The sequence below is a fragment of the Lonchura striata genome, chromosome 4 (genome assembly GCF_050655825.1).
Source record: "Lonchura striata isolate lonStrDom1 chromosome 4, ASM5065582v1, whole genome shotgun sequence".
NCBI lineage: Eukaryota > Metazoa > Chordata > Aves > Passeriformes > Estrildidae > Lonchura > Lonchura striata.
Genome location: NC_140706.1, coordinates 36,036,278 through 36,054,765, shown reverse-complemented (window position 1 = coordinate 36,054,765; position 18,488 = coordinate 36,036,278). Strand labels below are relative to the sequence as shown.

At 35.9% G+C, this 18,488-nt stretch overlaps 1 long non-coding RNA gene across 2 annotated transcripts in view; it reads left to right on the top strand.

Moving 5' to 3' along the window:
- LOC146767586 (uncharacterized) overlaps positions 1–13,710 on the top strand; it is a 64,316-nt gene extending 50,606 nt beyond the window's left edge. For both annotated transcript variants that reach the window (XR_014954780.1, XR_014954779.1), the window contains 2 exons: positions 839–976; positions 6,938–13,710. This is a non-coding gene — a long non-coding RNA (uncharacterized LOC146767586). The remainder of the gene's footprint in view (positions 1–838; positions 977–6,937) is intronic.
- The last annotated feature ends 4,778 nt before the right edge of the window (positions 13,711–18,488 follow it).

Here is an 18,488-nt window from a genome sequence, read left to right as displayed (position 1 = left end):
CCCCTGTAAGACAGGATCTGCTGCACCACTGTCACCAACAGATTTTTGTCAAAATTATTATGAGTAAACTCAAATAGTAGGGACCACTCTACCTCTGTGGAATATGCTTTATAGTCTTCACCACCAGAGAGTCTTCTTTCATATCGTTAGTAATTATATTCTATTTTCACATTCTATTTTTCCCCTTCTCCAGTCATACCAAACCTTTGAAATTTTTTATACAAGAACAAGGCTTCTTGTATAACAAGCAGCTAACAATAAAGTAATGAAATGCTAGGTGAATCTTAAAATGCACATCAAAAATATTTTCTCTCTCATTCTTTGATATCCTTTGTTGGACAGAAATGAAAATATGGGTATGAGGGGTCAATAACCACTGATATTCCTGTTTTTGTACTTAATTTCTAAACGCCTTATTTCCTAATCAAAATATTATCTCAAAATTTTCCTATACAAAATTATTCTGAATTGCATTAACTTTTTTGTTCAACTTTGTCTACAGTTAGCCTGAAATTCCACGCAAGTACCCTGTTGGTGTTCCTGTTCCCCAGCTACCTGAGAATGAACTCCTTGTTACCAGGCATTTAGTCAAGGAGAAAAGGAACATGGAAAGGAAATGGGTTTTGTGCTGGCACTCTGGAACCAGAAACCCAAGTCTTCAGTGCTGTTGTGTCAAAACCACAAATAAAACCCCATCCCCACCATTCCTAACTTTGTCAACCCATTCCTCTTTCTGGGAAGTGTTATCCAGAGAAGCCCCATGTGTTTTCTTTTCCTGTCCTGAGAGCAATTCTGCAGATGTGTGAATAGGTCACCTTTCTCTGTTCTCCATCACCAGAACTGAGAGCTGACAGCCCAGAATCCCTTTGTCACACACCATCCGATTTTTCACTGGAAGTCGCCATCCCTATCCAGTTGAGGTGGGGGCCCGAGTTGCCATGAAAGAAAACACCGGCTCAACATTTGGGTTTCTCAGGTACAAACTGTGATCCACTCTCTCTTTCATGACTGGTCAACTCCACCTTATATTTCTGTCCTGGTTACATTTCTGATGCAAGTATTCCTGCAAGTCCCTACCCACTTCCTTCCATCACAGACTTCTCCCTCTTCACTTTCCATGATGTTTATTCTAGATGGGGACTACTGTTTAAATACTCCATCTGGAACCTGGTTGCTGTTGATTTTTACCTTGTTTCCTCATGGTTCCAACAGTGAAACTAGTAATCAGATCTAAATGGTAGCACAGAATGTGTTGTATTCACCACTTGGATGGAAGCGACTGCTCAGTGAGCAGAACACTGGGGAGCTGAGTCCACCAGCCCTTTCTGCTTTCAGATATGTCCTGATTCCTTCTTGTAGAAGTTACCTCCCATTCCTTGTGAACTGGTGAAATTAATAAAATCTGTTTTTAAATATGCTTGTTAATGGAAACATGATTATTGTCAAAACAGTAAAACAAATACAAAATTCAGCTCTGTCAAACATTCAACAGAAAACAAAGAAGGGAACAGTACAAAACATACTGAAGTCTTCAGAACAATGAATTGCTTAGTCAATAGGCAGAGGCAGCATTATCTAAGACTGCTCTGCTATTAGCAGGTTGAAAGTCTCTACACCGGTTGAACCAGTTTGGAAGGAAAAGTTATACCAAGTCTTGTTGCATGATAGTGTTTTCTGCGAATATGCAATCAACAACAAAAAATCTAGTTTAGGGATCTAGCAAGACTTAGCAAGCAGAAGGTCTCTTAGCAACAGAACCCCATAACTAATGTGAAGCAGCTGTGGTAATTTTAGAAAATGGCTCAAACTGTTGAAAAGCCATTAGGAAGTTGATATATAGAGAATAAAAGGAACCACTCAACTTTAAAAAGATTTCCCAATATGGAGTGTTATGTTATTTTATAACCAAATCTTAGTCATCCGAAGTTTATACACCACAAAATTCTATTTATGAACACGTGGCTGGACGTTCTACAAGTAGCTGGAATTCCATCACATATCTGAAATTCCCCTTGAAAAAAAAATGGCCAATGGCTAAGCACATATTCTTCAGCAGTAAAGGTGCTATCACTATTTTAGTGAGACCGATGCCACTTATGGTTTGATTTATTATTTGCTCTTGGAATGGGATCCTAAATAATTGGAATCAATTTCTTTAATCATGTAACTTTCAGTCTCTACTGGAAATAATGAAAGCCACTTGCTTTTGGTAAGGCTTTGCACATGGCTGATTGTCAGACATTAGCTAACAAGCTTTCTAGCTTATTTGACTGCTTCTTTAATTGGAAATATCCAGTAGCTTGACAAATGACATATTTTAAAAACTGTAACTGGAGCAAAAAATTAGAGGTGTCAGGAATAATGGATTTTATTGGTTTACTCTTCAGGCTGCTGCTGATTGATGAAAAAATAATGATATTTTATTTCTTATATTTATTATTATATTGTGGTCTCAAAGTAGCCTAAAACTTCAGGCAGGGAAAAACTGTTCTCAGTCAGTATGTCAGCTGGCTCCTACTGGATTCAAGTAGGATTAAGTACTATTTTGAATAAAGGCCAAAGGTTATAAAAGTACAGAATATTAATTAGGCAATCTTCATGGCACAGAAAAAACTATACAAGCTGAGTTGGATGAGTTTTCAGTTATTCATCAGTCCTAGATAAAGGTGGAGGAGGAAGCTGCATAATTAATCTGTATGTGCAATGTGCAGAACTGGTGTGTGCAGCCTGGGGACATGAGGATCATGGTTTTTGAGTCAACCGTTGCCATGTGGTCTGACGCACAACAGGAGAGCAGTGCTCAGTCCCACCCACTTGTGTTGGACAGTTCAGCTCCCATTTGCTTACACTGAAAATAATTGTAATTGGAAATTTGATCACAGCTAAAGCAACTCAAAAGATTGTGGGCAACCTCTATGTGTCAAGCCTTGTCTTCTTCTTAGCAGAGGGATGATTTGGAAAAGCTGCCTTAATGGACATCACAGGCATGATATATACTAGTGTGCTATGGTATTAAATTATAATTGTTAGGAAATCACATATCTAATTAGCTTTATTAAAATTAAGTTTTGAGGGAAATAACTGAAAAAGCAGCAACAAAATTTAGTATGATCACATGATAAAAAGGGCATAAACAGAGTTTCCAACTCTGATATCTACCAAGTCAGGAGCCCAAAGATTCGCATTACCTATAAAAAAATGCAAAAGTAAACAGTTTTTACAAGTATGTGAATTCTTGAAAACTCAGTAAGTTGTTTTAAGTATTCTCCAGCAAACAATGGGGAAAGCTTGGCTTTTTGAGTATCATATTTATGTCTACCTTTTTAGATTTTCTGTTTTATGGCCACTGATGTTGAGGATGGACTGTTGCAAAACAAGTGAAAAAAACACAGAGGAGACCATATAAAGATTTTAAAATCTCATGGTTTAAGCATTTTTTAATTGACTGACTCTTTTATCTGTTATATGATTATAAGTTTAGTAACACTAAAAAAAATATCAAGATTAGCAGAAAAATAAATTAAATCTAGCAAAAACTATGGGATTATAGGGAAACTCTGTATTTAGTGACTTTGACTCAAAGTTGGAAGGAAATTGATAACACTGGCAAAGCTTCACTTTAGGTTCTAAGCCAGTTTAGAAACCAAAAAAAGTCAAGTAAACTAAAAAGAAAATATTTGTCCAGGAATGTCCATAAAACTCAAGCTATCAGGATTCATATACCTGATGTAAGAGACATCTTCAATTCTATTTATTAAGTTAATCGCTTTTCAAAATAGTAATAGAACATTTTATAACCTGCATATTGTAAGATATGCAGTATCATGCCTAAATCACTCTTATAAAAGCTAATTTATTATAAGGTCTACAAATTTTGGATGAAATTTTCTGCAAATGTAAGTTGCATAATTACATAAATTAAATACTGGGACCATCACCTGTGGTAATGTGATGACCGCAGTGAAGAGGTAAAATTCATGTTCAGCTACTCTTTGTTTAAAAGTCAATTCAAATTTCCAAATTTACTGTCAAGAAGAACTTGATGATTGTTCTTAAAATCAATCAAAACTCAGTGTTGCTATTTGCTGTAGTTTATTCAAAGTAAAATCAGTTGGTTTGTTTTTAATGACCTGATATGTATCTGGCAGTGATTAATGTAAAAATATATTTTTTTACAGTGTTACAAATACATATGTATTTGTTTATATTGTTAACAATGTGCAAAGCATACTCACTATCCAATAATAGCGTAGTCACCTTTACAACAAAGCCAGGTAGGCAAAAGCAATCTGTTCCATCATTTAGAAGCTCCCTGAAATATTTACCTTCTCTTACCACTGTCTTTGCCAGGCTGTATCTCTTGCCACCTAATTTCTATTTCTCTCATACAGCTATTGATTTCTTTAAAATAATTTATTCTATTTTTTATGTATTTTTCTTTACAATTTGCTTTCATTCTGCCACCCTTTGTTCTTTCTCCTTCAATATCATACAGGTGGAATTCCCAGTCTAAAAAAGCAGACTACCTTGGATTTTGCTTTTGTCAGTTTTATTTTATATTGAGTTTACTAATCCATCTTTTCTCTTACCAATATAAATAATTATCATGAAGCTACAAAAACTATTGCATGTTGTAAGGCCAAATGTGTTAAGCAGTCACATTTTTTGAAAAGTCAGGCCCTTTGGAACATATTCAGCAAAACACTTAGAGTTCTCAAGCAGCCAATCTGCAAGTGCCTTGAAGCCTACTTCTGTGATATACAACACTAAATCTTAGCAACCATACTTAAACTGATATCCTTTCACAGACAGGAAACCATCACAGGATGAAACTGTCATACTTGGCTGCTAATTAACTAACTTTTGGAGTAGTGCAATTTGAGAGTAATAATAGAATAAGAGGTCTCTTTCAGTACTCCTGAGTGATGTATTGACTTGAAATTGTGCCACTGGCTTAATCACATGCTTTGGAAATGCATTCAGAACAGTCTTATTGAGTACCAATACTGTGTTTGTGACACATTAATGAATTATTTCTTAATAGCAAAGCTACAAGATACTCAGCTGGAAAAGCAGAGTTCACATTCATCCATGAATTCAAACTTTATAGGAGTTATGTTATAATATCCTTATCATTTATAAGTGATATTATTTTCTATTATATGATTATTTTCTAGGTAGTATTTTACATATCAGATATTCTGTCTTTAGATATCTGATTTAAGAGTCCAGCCTCTCTTGTAGTCAGTGGACAAAGTTATTATCTTTCCAAGTTTAACTGTGAATCAATAAATTAGGGTTCTGCTTTGAATGACTATCTGGAAATATTCTATGCCCATCAGTAAATAAAATGGAGGCTCATTAGCCATTTTTAGTTACTGGCATGAATATCAATCTTTACTCTGGTCTTATTTGTTATGTATGTTATGTAAAATATTCAGAAGATTCAAATAGTATTTACTTTCCATTAACCGGCCTGCAAGACCATACTACAAGACTCTAGAGACAGGGAGGTTGTGTAATTGTTTCTAATGCCAGCAAGGAAATGCCTGGATGAAGGATGAACCAAAACTCCTTAATGCCATCGTAACATTTAAACTGATTTCTCAATTTTGACTGCTCAGGGTGAGACTTTCAAGACAGCTTTTCTTTAACTAAAATTGCAAAATACATCATGACTAAGAATACTTTAAAGAATTTATCCAGCTGACTTTTAACTTTGTTTTAATATGCTACTGATATGTCTTAATTTGTGAATGAAGAAAATGATGAGATCTATAAATCAAAAGGGAGAGAGGATAAGCAGTCCAAACCGACAATTTGATTAATATGAATTAGTACAAGTCTAGTTTAGGACTTCATTAGTTCATGTCAGCAGTGATAAAAAACATTAATGATGATACTGAAACGCTGAACTTTTAAAGTTCTAACTCAAGTGCTGTGCACGCTACAAAATAGCCTTGACCCTCAAACCTTAGCTGTAGTGAATGTTTAATTTGGTTGGAGATCTGTAAGTCAACTAATGTTATCAGACATCTTAACGGTATTTTTATTCTTAGTTTTTAATGAAAAAAATAATCAGTTTTGTTAAGCTGGTACCAGGTAGATGTGTTATAATCCTGTCTCTGGGTCTTTGAAAGAGAATAAACTGCCTCAGTGACTGCTGTGGGAATTACCCAAGGGACTGACAGAAAAATTTCAGCATGCGAAAGTCTTGGTCCCAAGTTCATAGTTCTTATCAAGAGAAAATTCTTGTCACCAGATCCTGATAGAATCACATTTGGGTAGACACAAGGGGCAATCAATCAAATAATTTCATTTTATATTATGAAATGGTCTATGTGTCAAGACTAAAACAGATTTGTTGGCACAGTGGCAACAATTACAGAATGGTGCGTAGGCAGTAAGAAGCTTCTTTATTGCTTTCATATAATAAAATACTTAGGGTGACAGTTTGAGGATCCAAGACAATTTGTAAAATTCAGCTCTATACTGCTAGTCCAGTAGGATGATAAGAGTGTAGAAGACAATGGCAAACTTTGTGCATGAGAGAAATACATGTGAGGTTACTATGACAGGAGTTGGATTTCCATGTTGACAGTGTTAGTATCCATGACTGTGCTAGATGTGAATGTTGGAGAGAGTTTCAAATGTAGTTACCAGTCAAAGAGACAGCTCAAGGATTAAATGAGATTAAAAAAAAAGTGACTCATAAAAATTGCACTGGAAAGAAGCCACTTTCTTTGGGGGAAAAGAGCTCCCCATATCATGGAATTGTTATAATTTCTTGATTTCCATGTATTAGAACCTTTGTGAAGAGATTGATTCAATCTCTTCACAGTCCCACCACTGCTACTGGTGGTCACTGTTAAGAATAACCAAAGTGATACTTCATTTCCTAAAATGATATAATAATGATTTGTCCTTTTTTTCCTAGGATCCAGTTCCTGTAACTGGTGCTACATGGATCTTGGCAGGGCTCTTCTTGAGCCTCAAGTTCTCTACAGGGTCACAGCAATGATTCCTGTAAGGGTGCCTGGCAAGGGCTGAAGCAGTACTCTACAAAATGTAGGCGTGTGTACACATATGCTTGTACCTATAAATTTGTCTAGTATGGAAGCTGAAATCAGCACATTTACAGGTTTATCTCCAACTTCTTGTGTCATTGCTCTTCAGTAAATGTTAAAATGTTGAGAATAAAGTGAAAGCGAATGTAAATGAAGCATAAAAACATCTAATCTTGTTAGCATATAAAACAATCTCCTGATTTCAGTGGCCTGATCTGTAATTATGATAAGGCAATAATCCCAAGTTCATGGAGACAACTTCAACTCAAAATCTGAAGAGCTAAACCTTAGAGTTTATTGCTTATTTTTCTGCTTGTAGGTTTATTTTATGAGTGAGTTGTTTTCATTTTTTGAAAAATACTTTATCTTATGTGCTACTGTACCAACTCTTTAAAGTAAATCCATCTTCTACATGGAGTCACTTCAGAGTGTTGTGTTGTTGTTGCGTCTTATTTCTTTAATCAGTGTGGTATTATTTGATATAACAAAAATAAACCAAAGATTTTTCTTCCAGAAACCAAACTCAGTATGCTTAGAGATATATAAAGGGTTAGCCTTAGGCTTTTATGATGTAGAAGTAAAAATTAATAGCTAAGTGCTATGTTATACTTTGTCTAAAAAGCTCATTTAATTTTATGGCATGGGGTTTACATCTGTTTTCTTTTTTCCAATGATATTTTACAAAGTTTTGTGCTACAACTTTCAAAGTCACTTATATAACACAAAAAGGACTTTAAAAACATGTAAAGAGCTATTGTGGCAAAAGAATAAAGAATTTCCTCATGTTCTCTAGTAAGTATCCTGTTAAGTATCTTGTATGTTATTGAGAGTTCCTTCATCATGGAGGGTGGTCCACTGGTAATGTACAAAAAAAGGATAGTGTACAAAAATTAAATTATTATTTGACCCCACATCATTATATGCCACATAACTAATTAAAGCACACTTTAACAATGTACTCTTAATGTGCCGTCTGTTACTTGCATGACTCACTCATCTTTCACAAAGAATAAGTGATTTGTATTAGATGAGGGTTGCTAAGGATGTTTTTGGGGCTAGCAATTGCTGTCATTGCTATGTTAAATCACAGGCCCTAGCCTGGGATAGAGAGACAGGCTTATCTTGAGCCAGGAAAACAGCACCACAGGACTGATAGCTCTGACTTAGGGCCTTGTTTAAGAAGTTATGACTCAGTGCAAGCAGCCAAGGATCCTTAGCCTTCCTCAGTTCACTCCAAAGCAGCCATTAAGAGCCCTAATGTTCAGGTTGCGTGCCTCACTCTGATTATTTTTGGGAAGTTGATCACAGCAAGCCCTTTTTTCCTAATAAGCATTCATCTTCATTTACTGGATGAAGGGAGCTCTTAGTGAAAGCTTTATACATGGTGCAGGATAATGGTAACTTCTGCCAAGCTCTGTAACTGTGTGCATGGACTGTGAGCTTCTCCTTTCTTTGGGTTGTAAAGCAAGAAGCACATATAATAGCTCTCCCAGATAAAAGTACAAGCAAATTACAGATATGGATAATGATTTGTGAGGGAATTAAGCTATTTTGTCTAAATTGGCTGCTGGTGATGCTAAAACTATATCATACAACTGCATAGAATATATAAGAGGATCTTGTGCAACAATATCAACATTTTAGAAACTGCAGAAGACTAATTCCTTTTTTTTCAGTAGGAACTCTTTTCTTTACTGCCTCATTCTTATACTCAAACTTGTTCAGCAGCATGCATGAGGATAATGCAAGAAGAATTTTTGACACATTGCAAAAGTGACCTTTAATAACTTGTTTATGCTTAAGAACATAATTATGCAAAACTCTAGGAGAGCTAGTGGTCCTTGGGAGTTGTGAGAATGAGGTCTATTTTCCTCAGGAAGTCTTAATTTCCAATACAACAGTATTGTGAGATAGCTGAACTTAATAGCTTTCTAGCCTGGGACTGAATGTTGGGACTGAGCATTAAGACAGCATAATTTTGAGAGCATAAAATCATAGATAAGATAAAATTCAAATTTTAAAGGGGGTAAAAAAGTTTTTCTGAAGTTATTCAATCCCTTCAGACCTAAAATGATATTTTAACAGACAATTCTGGCAAATGCAGCAGTGATAGAAGATAAAGGCTAGTACGCTTCTTTGCACGTATTATATGATACCTACTTATTTACATGTGAGAATATATATCTATTCTAAAGCAAAAGCAAATGAATTTTCAGGGTGATTATAGTGCTAAACACATAGAAATTTATTCAACCTTACAATTGTTTAACTTGGCCCCTTGAAAGTATGAGCCACAAAATGGTTCCTGCACTTTTAAATAATGGGATACAATATGTCAGAGAAGGACAAAAATCTGAGGCATTAGGCATAGTAATACATGGAAGCTTGATTGTGAAAATATTAAAAAATACACAAAAATGAAAATACCCAAGGCACTGAAGCACTGCTGAAGCTATAACTGAAATAAATTAATCATACTACATGTAATTTACTAATAAAAATATTTTCTGTTTAATAGAAAGTAAGCTCTGAGTACTGTCTTATAGGCATTAGAAGTATATTACCATGCTAAAGAATGACAATATAATCTCCTCCTTCCTCATCACCCACCTGCAAGAAAACACACTGTCTAAAAACTTGAGTCCAAACTGGTAAAAATATGAAAGCAATGTTTTCAACATAGGGACAGTATCTAACATTTTTAAAGGAAAAAAAAAAGAAAATATTTTCATTCTAAAGAAATTTGTTTTGCTTACATTTTTCCCCAACTCACAATAAATCTGTGTCTATTTTTCTGCCTTCTATTTTCTTCTCCCTCTTTCCCATTTTCCCCAAAATAAGACCTCACAAGAGAAAATATAGAAAGGTTCTAATGAAAATGGAAATTTCCACTGTTAAAAGTGATTTTTCACTTCCATGTCTGTTGCGTAGTTTATGTATTCTCTTATAAAAATAGAAGGAGATAAGAAGCTTTCACAAGACATCTAATTATTTCCTCTAAAAAAAGAACAACTAGTGAACCAAAAGATCCTTTTGAATTTGGACTATCTGGAATATATAAATTCTTAGCCCCATGGTCAGTCTAGTCCTCCTTTTGCCCATCTTTAATGCCTTTATATTTTGCTCTTCTCTTTTGATTTCTATCATGGGTCTTTATCTTTCACTTTTCCCTGGAGGTGTCCATACCAATGTAACAAAGTGGATTAAGGAGGCATTTCAGCATAGCTTCCCAGAGGCTCTGTAAGGGAACTCAGAAGCTAGGTTCCTTTCAGCTAGATAAAACTAATTCTGGAAGATGCCCTAGTCTGAAAGAGATAGGCAGAGAAGGTCATCAGCTCTGAGCCTCATAAAGTAATATAAAATCTTGAAATGCATATATTACTTGTAACATAACAGATCTTGTGCTCTACAGACTTGCTCTAACAGTTCTGTGTTTCTTGCTAAGCTACCCAAACACAAGATCTTAAAAGGGAACAATAATGCCTATCTAGGTAGTATGTCCTAAATTCAACTCCTCTCTCTGCTCAGCACAATAATCTAAAGTTGTCCTCTGAAGTAGAGAACTGAACTGGTGTTTAAGGCAGTCTTCACAGACTTCCCTCCCGCCAGCATATTTTCCTTGACATAAATTGTGAGATGGCCAGCAGGTGTGCAATTTGAAGGCAACATGCTTCCTGCTATGTGAGGACTATCTTAGTGTCTTTTACTGTCTATAACTTAAGTCCATGTTGGCTCACTGCAAAAACCTCAACTCAATCCTGGTGCTAAGAGAAGTTTCAGCCAGTACCTTGTGCTGTGGTGTGTCAACTGCTGTTGGCATTTTTCATTTTAGCCAGGTAGATTCTGCTCTACTGCATTTCCATTTATGAAAATGCATGTGATGACAGAGATAACGTTATGTTAACAGAAAGTAACAATAAGCAAGGAATTCCAAAATGAATTTGTAGCATTTTTACTTGTATATCTATATATGTGTTTTGTCTCCAGTGTTTTTTCCACTGCATCTTTCAGAAAGCTATAAGATCACAAGACCAAACTGTTACAAGCTTGTTGGAAAAGAACATATAATTTCTGCCACAAGCCAGAATGTCAACTTCAGCAAAAACTGAGGGAAGGGGAAGAGAAAGAAGAGAAAAAATAGGACTAGAATACTTTTTCATTAATTTTAGAAAGTCTCCTTTAGGAGGAGCTCATGATGGATAACAGGAAAAAAAGCAATAGCACCCAGGGAACAATAACATCTGTAGAAGCTACGTGTGCTGTATGGCAAAGAGTGACAGAAATTAAACAAGAGCTTCAGGTCACTGTTCAGCATGAAACAAGAAGGCAATCATGGTCACTTTTCAGCACATTCTTGATCTGGATACTAAATAGTTTAGATGAATTGGAAGACATGACTTTGGATGATTGAGAGCTAAACTCCTTAGCCCACTGATAACAACGTACAAGTGTCAGACATGCTTGACCCATGCTTGGTACTTTTATTACATTGGACATCGGTCAATTCCGACTCATAAATGCCAAGATGACAAAGCAAATGAAATTCAGTGAAGTAATAAATCATCACAGTGTTGAAATGCAGCTCTGGTGAGGCTGAAAACAAAGTCTTGCATACATTTAGCAGCACCAAGTGCCAACGACTCCTCATGGACTGTGAGCAGCTCAATTGGAAGCACTTGAAGGGAGCCAGAAGGCAGTTTTATAAAAAAGTAAAGATGTGAATTGGAATAATTTGATTTAAAAGTCAAAGTTTAGTACTGGTTACACCTGAAAAGAATGTCACGGGCAGTACCTGCTGCTGAAAACAGAGGATAAAAAGCAAAAGACAAGGACATATAGTTGCAGCCAAGGTCATTTTGAAGCAAGAATCAAGAATTAGTTAGATTGGGGTTTATTATACAATATCAAAGTTGGTTTAATTGAAGAAATTGTCCTCAGTGAGAATGACCATCAGAACTACACCCCAAGGACCTGACAGAAGATTAAAAGGTATAATTAATTTAATTGATAAGTTGATGTGATTTGAAATTCTGTGAGAAGATAACCCTGATTCTTGCTGGTTTGTTACTATTTTGGGGAAACTACAAGTACAGAGCTTTACAAATAAGCAGATTCTTGCATTTTTGAGCTGCAATCAGTTACACTACACAGAGACTGAATAATGCAGAAATTTAGTAAGACATTGACCAGCAGATTCTTCCAGACCCTTTGGTTCTTAGTTATTAAGGAAAAGCATTCTAATATGGATGTTGTAGACTTCAGCTTGCTAACCTTTCATCTTGTCTTCCTGAATTTTCTTCATATGTGCTTTGTCTGCTTTCCTGGTAGAAGTGTCATTGTTTACATCAACTACATTATGAACTACGTGAACCATCTTCAAGATGTGGCAGAACTGGTGTCTTCCAGAACATAGATCACAGAATAAGCAGGTTCTAGCATCAGATGTTGAAAGAGCTTCCTGTGAAGTTCTCAGATATAAGGTTGTTCAGTGAAATGAGGTTGTCTTTCACCCCATCAAAGACAACATGGGTGGGTTTATGCAAGTTTTAAGGAACTCCCTGTGAGGTTCTGTTTTTTATTCTGATAGCTATGCAGAAACGAAATGAGCTATATAGTGTATATAACAGATGTTTAATTGCATCTGGGGAAACATTCATTATGAATATCATTCACACCGTGCTTTACCTGTTCTTCTGGTGAACACCTGTGTGTTAGTAGTGCATGTGGTGGTAATGTGAGAAACTCTCACTACCAGCCTTTTAAATTTTACTATTCCTTTTTTTTTTAAATGTGCTAAATTAGATGCAGAAACAAAGAAACACACCTAAATAAACAAAGGAACACAAGGAACATGAGCAATACCACACTGCCAGAAAGAGCAGGTGGAAATTTAAGTTTAAGAGCCATTAAAGCACTGTGAAATTTTTCAGTGTGTCACAATTACAGGAACACCTGGGTCAAATAAATTAGGACTAATCCATTGGGGGTGTTCTTTTCAGTCTACTCTGGTCTCAGAATGGCTTGACCCTAACCTGTAATTCCGAACCAAAAAAGAAAAAAAATCACAGGAAAAGCTTGCCAGTTCAGGTGGCTATTGTCAAGGTAATCCATTAATTTTTAATAGAATACAAAGATGGCAGGGAGAGAGTACAGATAAGGAAAAGTCTCCAGGGGGCCTAAAGAGGAAATTCAAAAGGTGTATATATATTTGGTTAGAGTATGAAGCTTGATAAAGGCCCTACCTCTGATTTCTATGTAATTTCAATCATAATGAATGCACACTGATGTAAATCTAAAGAAAAGTTTGTATAAGAGAGCTACTTTATAAAAATTATTTAAAAACTGGATTAAGCTTTTTGATTTCCAAAGGCTGAGAAAATAGTCTGGTTAAAGAATGTATTTGGATCCTATATTCCATAGGAACATCCATTACCTTTGCTCCTTGGAAAGGAAAAGAAATCATTAGATATAAACTACAGAGAACAGGGAAAGTTGAAGACTTTCTCTGCTATGTGTATATGTACTAGATGTACCTCATTCACTGGCTCCACCATCAGGAACATTGTAACCTCCAATTTTCTTGCTGAGAACTAATAGACTATTTTGGGCTCCTTACCTTCATTTTATCCACCATGGCAGAGTAGCATGGTGGACCTAAAAGAGTCAGAGAAAGGTCAGAAACTGATTTCTACTCATCAAAATTCTGAAGATACTGTTTTCCTCTTTAGAAAAGTGATGATTAGTTCAGAGAACAGACAATCACCTTTGTACATTCTTTTTCCATGTCAAAAGTTTTTGCCAAGAAATCCATTGCAGGATGATTTTTCAAAGGCACAAGGCTTGATTTAATTTACTAAACTTAAAAAGCAACCCAAAATCTCACAGTGGCTGTATATGTATTAAGTGTAGTCTAATATCCTAGTGTATTAGGTAATAAGAGTTTCAACTATAGAATATAATAACTATTATTCTAGCATGCACACACATGAATTTTACCTAAAATGATAATAAAAAAAGTAAAAGCAAACCAATTTCAAATATTTGAATTCTGAAAGCAGAAGCATGTTAACAGATAAGCAAGAAATGCTGTTTTCTTTGTTGAATGGTATACAATAATTTCAACAAACAAATGCCTGGAAACATGTTGAGCTTCATTTATAAGGTTTTAATATATCTAAGGAAATTCAAACATCATAAATTCAATCTTTTCAATAACTATATCCCAGAACTTAAAACAAAGAACCTATTAAAACAAGAGTTTCTCCTTTTTTACAAGGGTTCTCCTCCCCGTTAGATTTAGGCAGCAATATGTCTGATTCTGAAAACAGATCATCTAAAATTTATTATCCTAATCTACATGGAAGGAGTCCTAATAACACAAATAAACTGAATCATACTACTTTGAGACGTTGATAAATGACAGTTAAAATGAAAGAAAGAGAAGACTGTATTAAGCAAAGCAGTATAATCATGTTCTTTAATTCAAGCTAAAAAACAAATCTGTTCTCAGCAGGATGTGATTATTATCTCTTTAGAAAGACCAGAAAATTAGCTTCACTAAAATGTAGGCAAGGTCGAAAGATGACCCCTCACTTGAACAGAAGCAGAACCCAAATTCAAATAATCCACATTTCAAAACAGCCCTTTGAAGGCTGGTGTTTATGAAGGAATGGACAGTTGAAGATGATCTTAGGGATCATAAACTGAATCCATAAAAGATGCAAATAGTACACCAGGAATTTATCTAATGTGAAGCCTTTCAGAAATTCATATAATTACAAGCAGAAGTCCACCAGTTTTTACTGGAAATCTAAAGAAACATCAAAATCTCAATCTAAAAACTACCAATGTCATACCTCCTGTAGCTGTTAAATGTGCTGTTGTCAGGCTTTTCTTACCAGTAGAAGAGAAATCTATTTTGATTTCTCAAGAATATTTGTCTAGATGATACTTGGCATGGTTTTGTGTCAGTTTAAATTTTTATTCAGTGTTATAACTATAAAAATTTAGACAAATAATATATTTACATATATTTAGCACCTACAACAAATTAACCTGAACTAGAATACAAATACTTGTAGAGTGCACAAGACTATACATTAGCTTTACTTTAAGGTTAACAGAAAATAATTTCATGGCACAGAATTTTCTCATGATCTATACCTAGAAGGTATTACAACATTAAAAATTGAAACAATGTTAGAATAATGAACTACATATAAAAGGACAGTTTTACCTAAAATGGGATTCTAGTGCATTGGATCTGATGTAATTTTGGAATTTTCAGAGAAATATTCTATACCCAGGGAAGCGGCCACAGCACTAAGAAGCATTGGGACAGCACTCTCAGGCACATGGTGTGCTTCTTGGGGCAGTCCTCTTCAGGGCCAGCAGCTGGACTTTGATGAACCTAACACAGCCTTTGTAACTCAGGATATGCTTGGATTCTACGATTGTAAATTAGGCAGAATTTACATCTTAGCTCCAGTGCATGAATCAATTTACTGGTGCTTTTACACATCCATAACAAATAGGTTTTTTTAGATAGAACCCAAAATTAAGTCAGCCAAGAATCCTTATGAAGTGAGTACATTTAATCTGAAGGAATTTCCTCATAAAAATTTGACTTGAAATATTTGGCACAGTGTTCTGTTGGAGTTGAGACAGCCACAATACATGGAGTGGCACCATACAATTTCAGAAGACTCTAAGAACTTGCCCATACAGAGTGACACCATACCTCATCAGAAGGCTTCTGGCATCCACCCACACAAAGCAACATCATTTCACTTCAGAAGGCTGCAAACATCTGTTCTTCTTGTTCTTCAGCCAACCTTTTATACCCTCATGTCCCTGCACTGCCCCTGTGTGCCCTCTGCTCCCCTTGGTGGTTGCTCAGTGCCCCTGGGCACTCCCTGGCTCATTGCTGCCAGTGCTGCTCCCCTGCTGCTCACAGCTGCACCCACTGGGGATGAGGCTGGGACACAGCCCCACTCCCAATCACCACAAACTGTGTGGCTACAGTGTTCCAGAAAGAAATCTATAAAGATAAATGAATTGGCATTGTTGTTTCCAACAGCTTTCCTTGTAGGGGTTGAATCTAGAAAGGAAAGGAAATCCTAACTAACCCCACTCAGCATCTGTGACATTTTCTACAAGTCCCAGTGTTAATAAATAGCAATCAAGGGCCTCTTGTTCAAAACATGTATTTTGTTTTAGCTGTGAACAGAGACACTAAGCTACTTGTGAGAGCTCAGGTACATGTAAATTGTTTCCATTAATGGAAATAGAAACCTAGGGTTCTTGGAAAGACATCAGAGATTCAGCCACTTAGAGCTGGAATTGCAGAACAAAACATCTTGATGTTCTGTTAACAGACAGCTTTTGGCAATAGCACATCCTTTGGTCCCAGTGTTTCCAGCAGGGAGATTTCCACATTGACTGTGGTGAAATGGTCAGATGGCAGGGAAAAGATTAAGGCAAGAACAGAGAAGACACGGCAGATTTTTATATCCCATGAATTTAATCTGAAAACTATCTTGCAAACTCAGGGACTAACTCTTTAGCTGCTACTGATATCACCTTAGTGAAGCTCTAATATCTCTGGGCAAACCATGCTGGTTTACATCAGCTGACAGAACTCACCAGCACTTTTATTTCTGCAAATTTTGCAGATGAAGAAGGTTCATGCTTTTCTTTATGTTCACCGAATATTTAATTCTAGTGGTGGGAGAGGAAATTTGGAGAGGTTTTGACAAGGGCCAAGTTAACTTTCTTTTTCTGCGCAGAGTTCTATACCTATTTGGGCTGGCCAGACCAGATGAGATGCCAAATAAAGCAGTCCTCTGTTGGATTGCTTGGTTACAAAAAGTGCAAAGTGTGGAAATAGAAGCAAATGAATAAGTTCCACATGAACTATACAAGTCCCACCAAATTGAAAATCTCAAGAAATATGGACTGAAAGTTTAATATCTGAATCTAAACTATTTGATATTTTAATATCTTTTTAGTCATTTCAGCAAAAAATCTCTTATGAAATTGTAGGACACAAATGTCAGGAGCTGTGTGCCCCCCATACATGACTGTAACATTTCTGATGGATAGGATGAAGAATGAAAATGCAGAAAATGGGAGTTCAGTTTAAGGCCAAAGGGCCAACTTCATAATGAAAATAAGAGACTGAGAAAAGCATGTCAGGTAAGGTGCTATTTAGTGAGAGGGACAGGGAGAGGAATCGGAGACTGAAAAACAGTTTCTAAAAGAAGTGAGAAAAGGAAGAGTAAGAGGAATTTGAAGCCAAGACACATTAATAAAGGAAATTCACATAGGACCTGAAGAGAACCCACTTGTAGGAAGGATGCTGTATTAATTTAAAATGGAAAGCCACAATTAGAACATTGTTGTGTTTTGTTACAATCACCAAAAACCAGAGCAAACCAGCATAACAGCACTGGACAATGGTATAGGGGTTGGTATAGATATTGCCTGCCTTGAAAAAGCAATTTTTCTTGCCTAACCTCCTGTGTTTTTAAAGAAAACCTTTCTCGGACTACGCTACAGCAAAGCACCAAGTATTTTATTTTATTATAATGGCCATGATAGTGCTTGAGAATAGGCCACAGTTTATTGATTATGAGTTTAAATAATTTGCATTGAAATGCAGAGTTATGCATTTCCTAGTTGTCAAATCAGGTAGCTTCTGGTAAATGCTGTGAAGACAGCTCTGAAGTCTGTCAAGATATAACTGTTATATGATAAATACACAGATACAATATGATTGTTTACCCATTGTTCAATGGATAAATAAAAATGTTTGTACTCCCAGAAACAATTAAAATAATGAAAATTGATGGCAATTTGCAGATATTTAAAGAGTGTCTAGGAAAAGCCAAATGCTAATTAAACCAGATTCCTGTTATGTATGTATATAACTGTGAATTTGTTTATTATTTTGTCTGTTTAGTTTAATATTTGCAAAGGCTGTGGTTTTAGTTTAAATTAGGGCTAAATGTTCCTGCAGATCTTTTAGCCAGGTCTTTATGTATGAAGTTATCTACAGGAATAAGTCATTGAAGTCATTGTAACTTTTAACTTCAAAGAGAGAATGAGCAGGATGAAGAGAAATAAAGGACTGTGTTCTGTCATAAAGGAGATTTTATCTCCTCTCCTCTTCCATTCCACCATGGCCATCCCTAATCCATGCTTCCTAAATTGTGCAGGAGCTCCTTGCAGGAAGTTGCAGGCACAAAGGAGCAGGAGTGGAACCACTTTTCACCAAAGAAATTACACTGTCACTGCTTCTGAATGAAGAGCTGCAAAAAAAGAGAGTAATAATTTGTGTCCATGCTGGCTGCGTCAAGAGTGAGCAGACCTGAAATTCAGAGAGAAAGACTCATTTTCAACCACTAGGTAGTGAGTTTG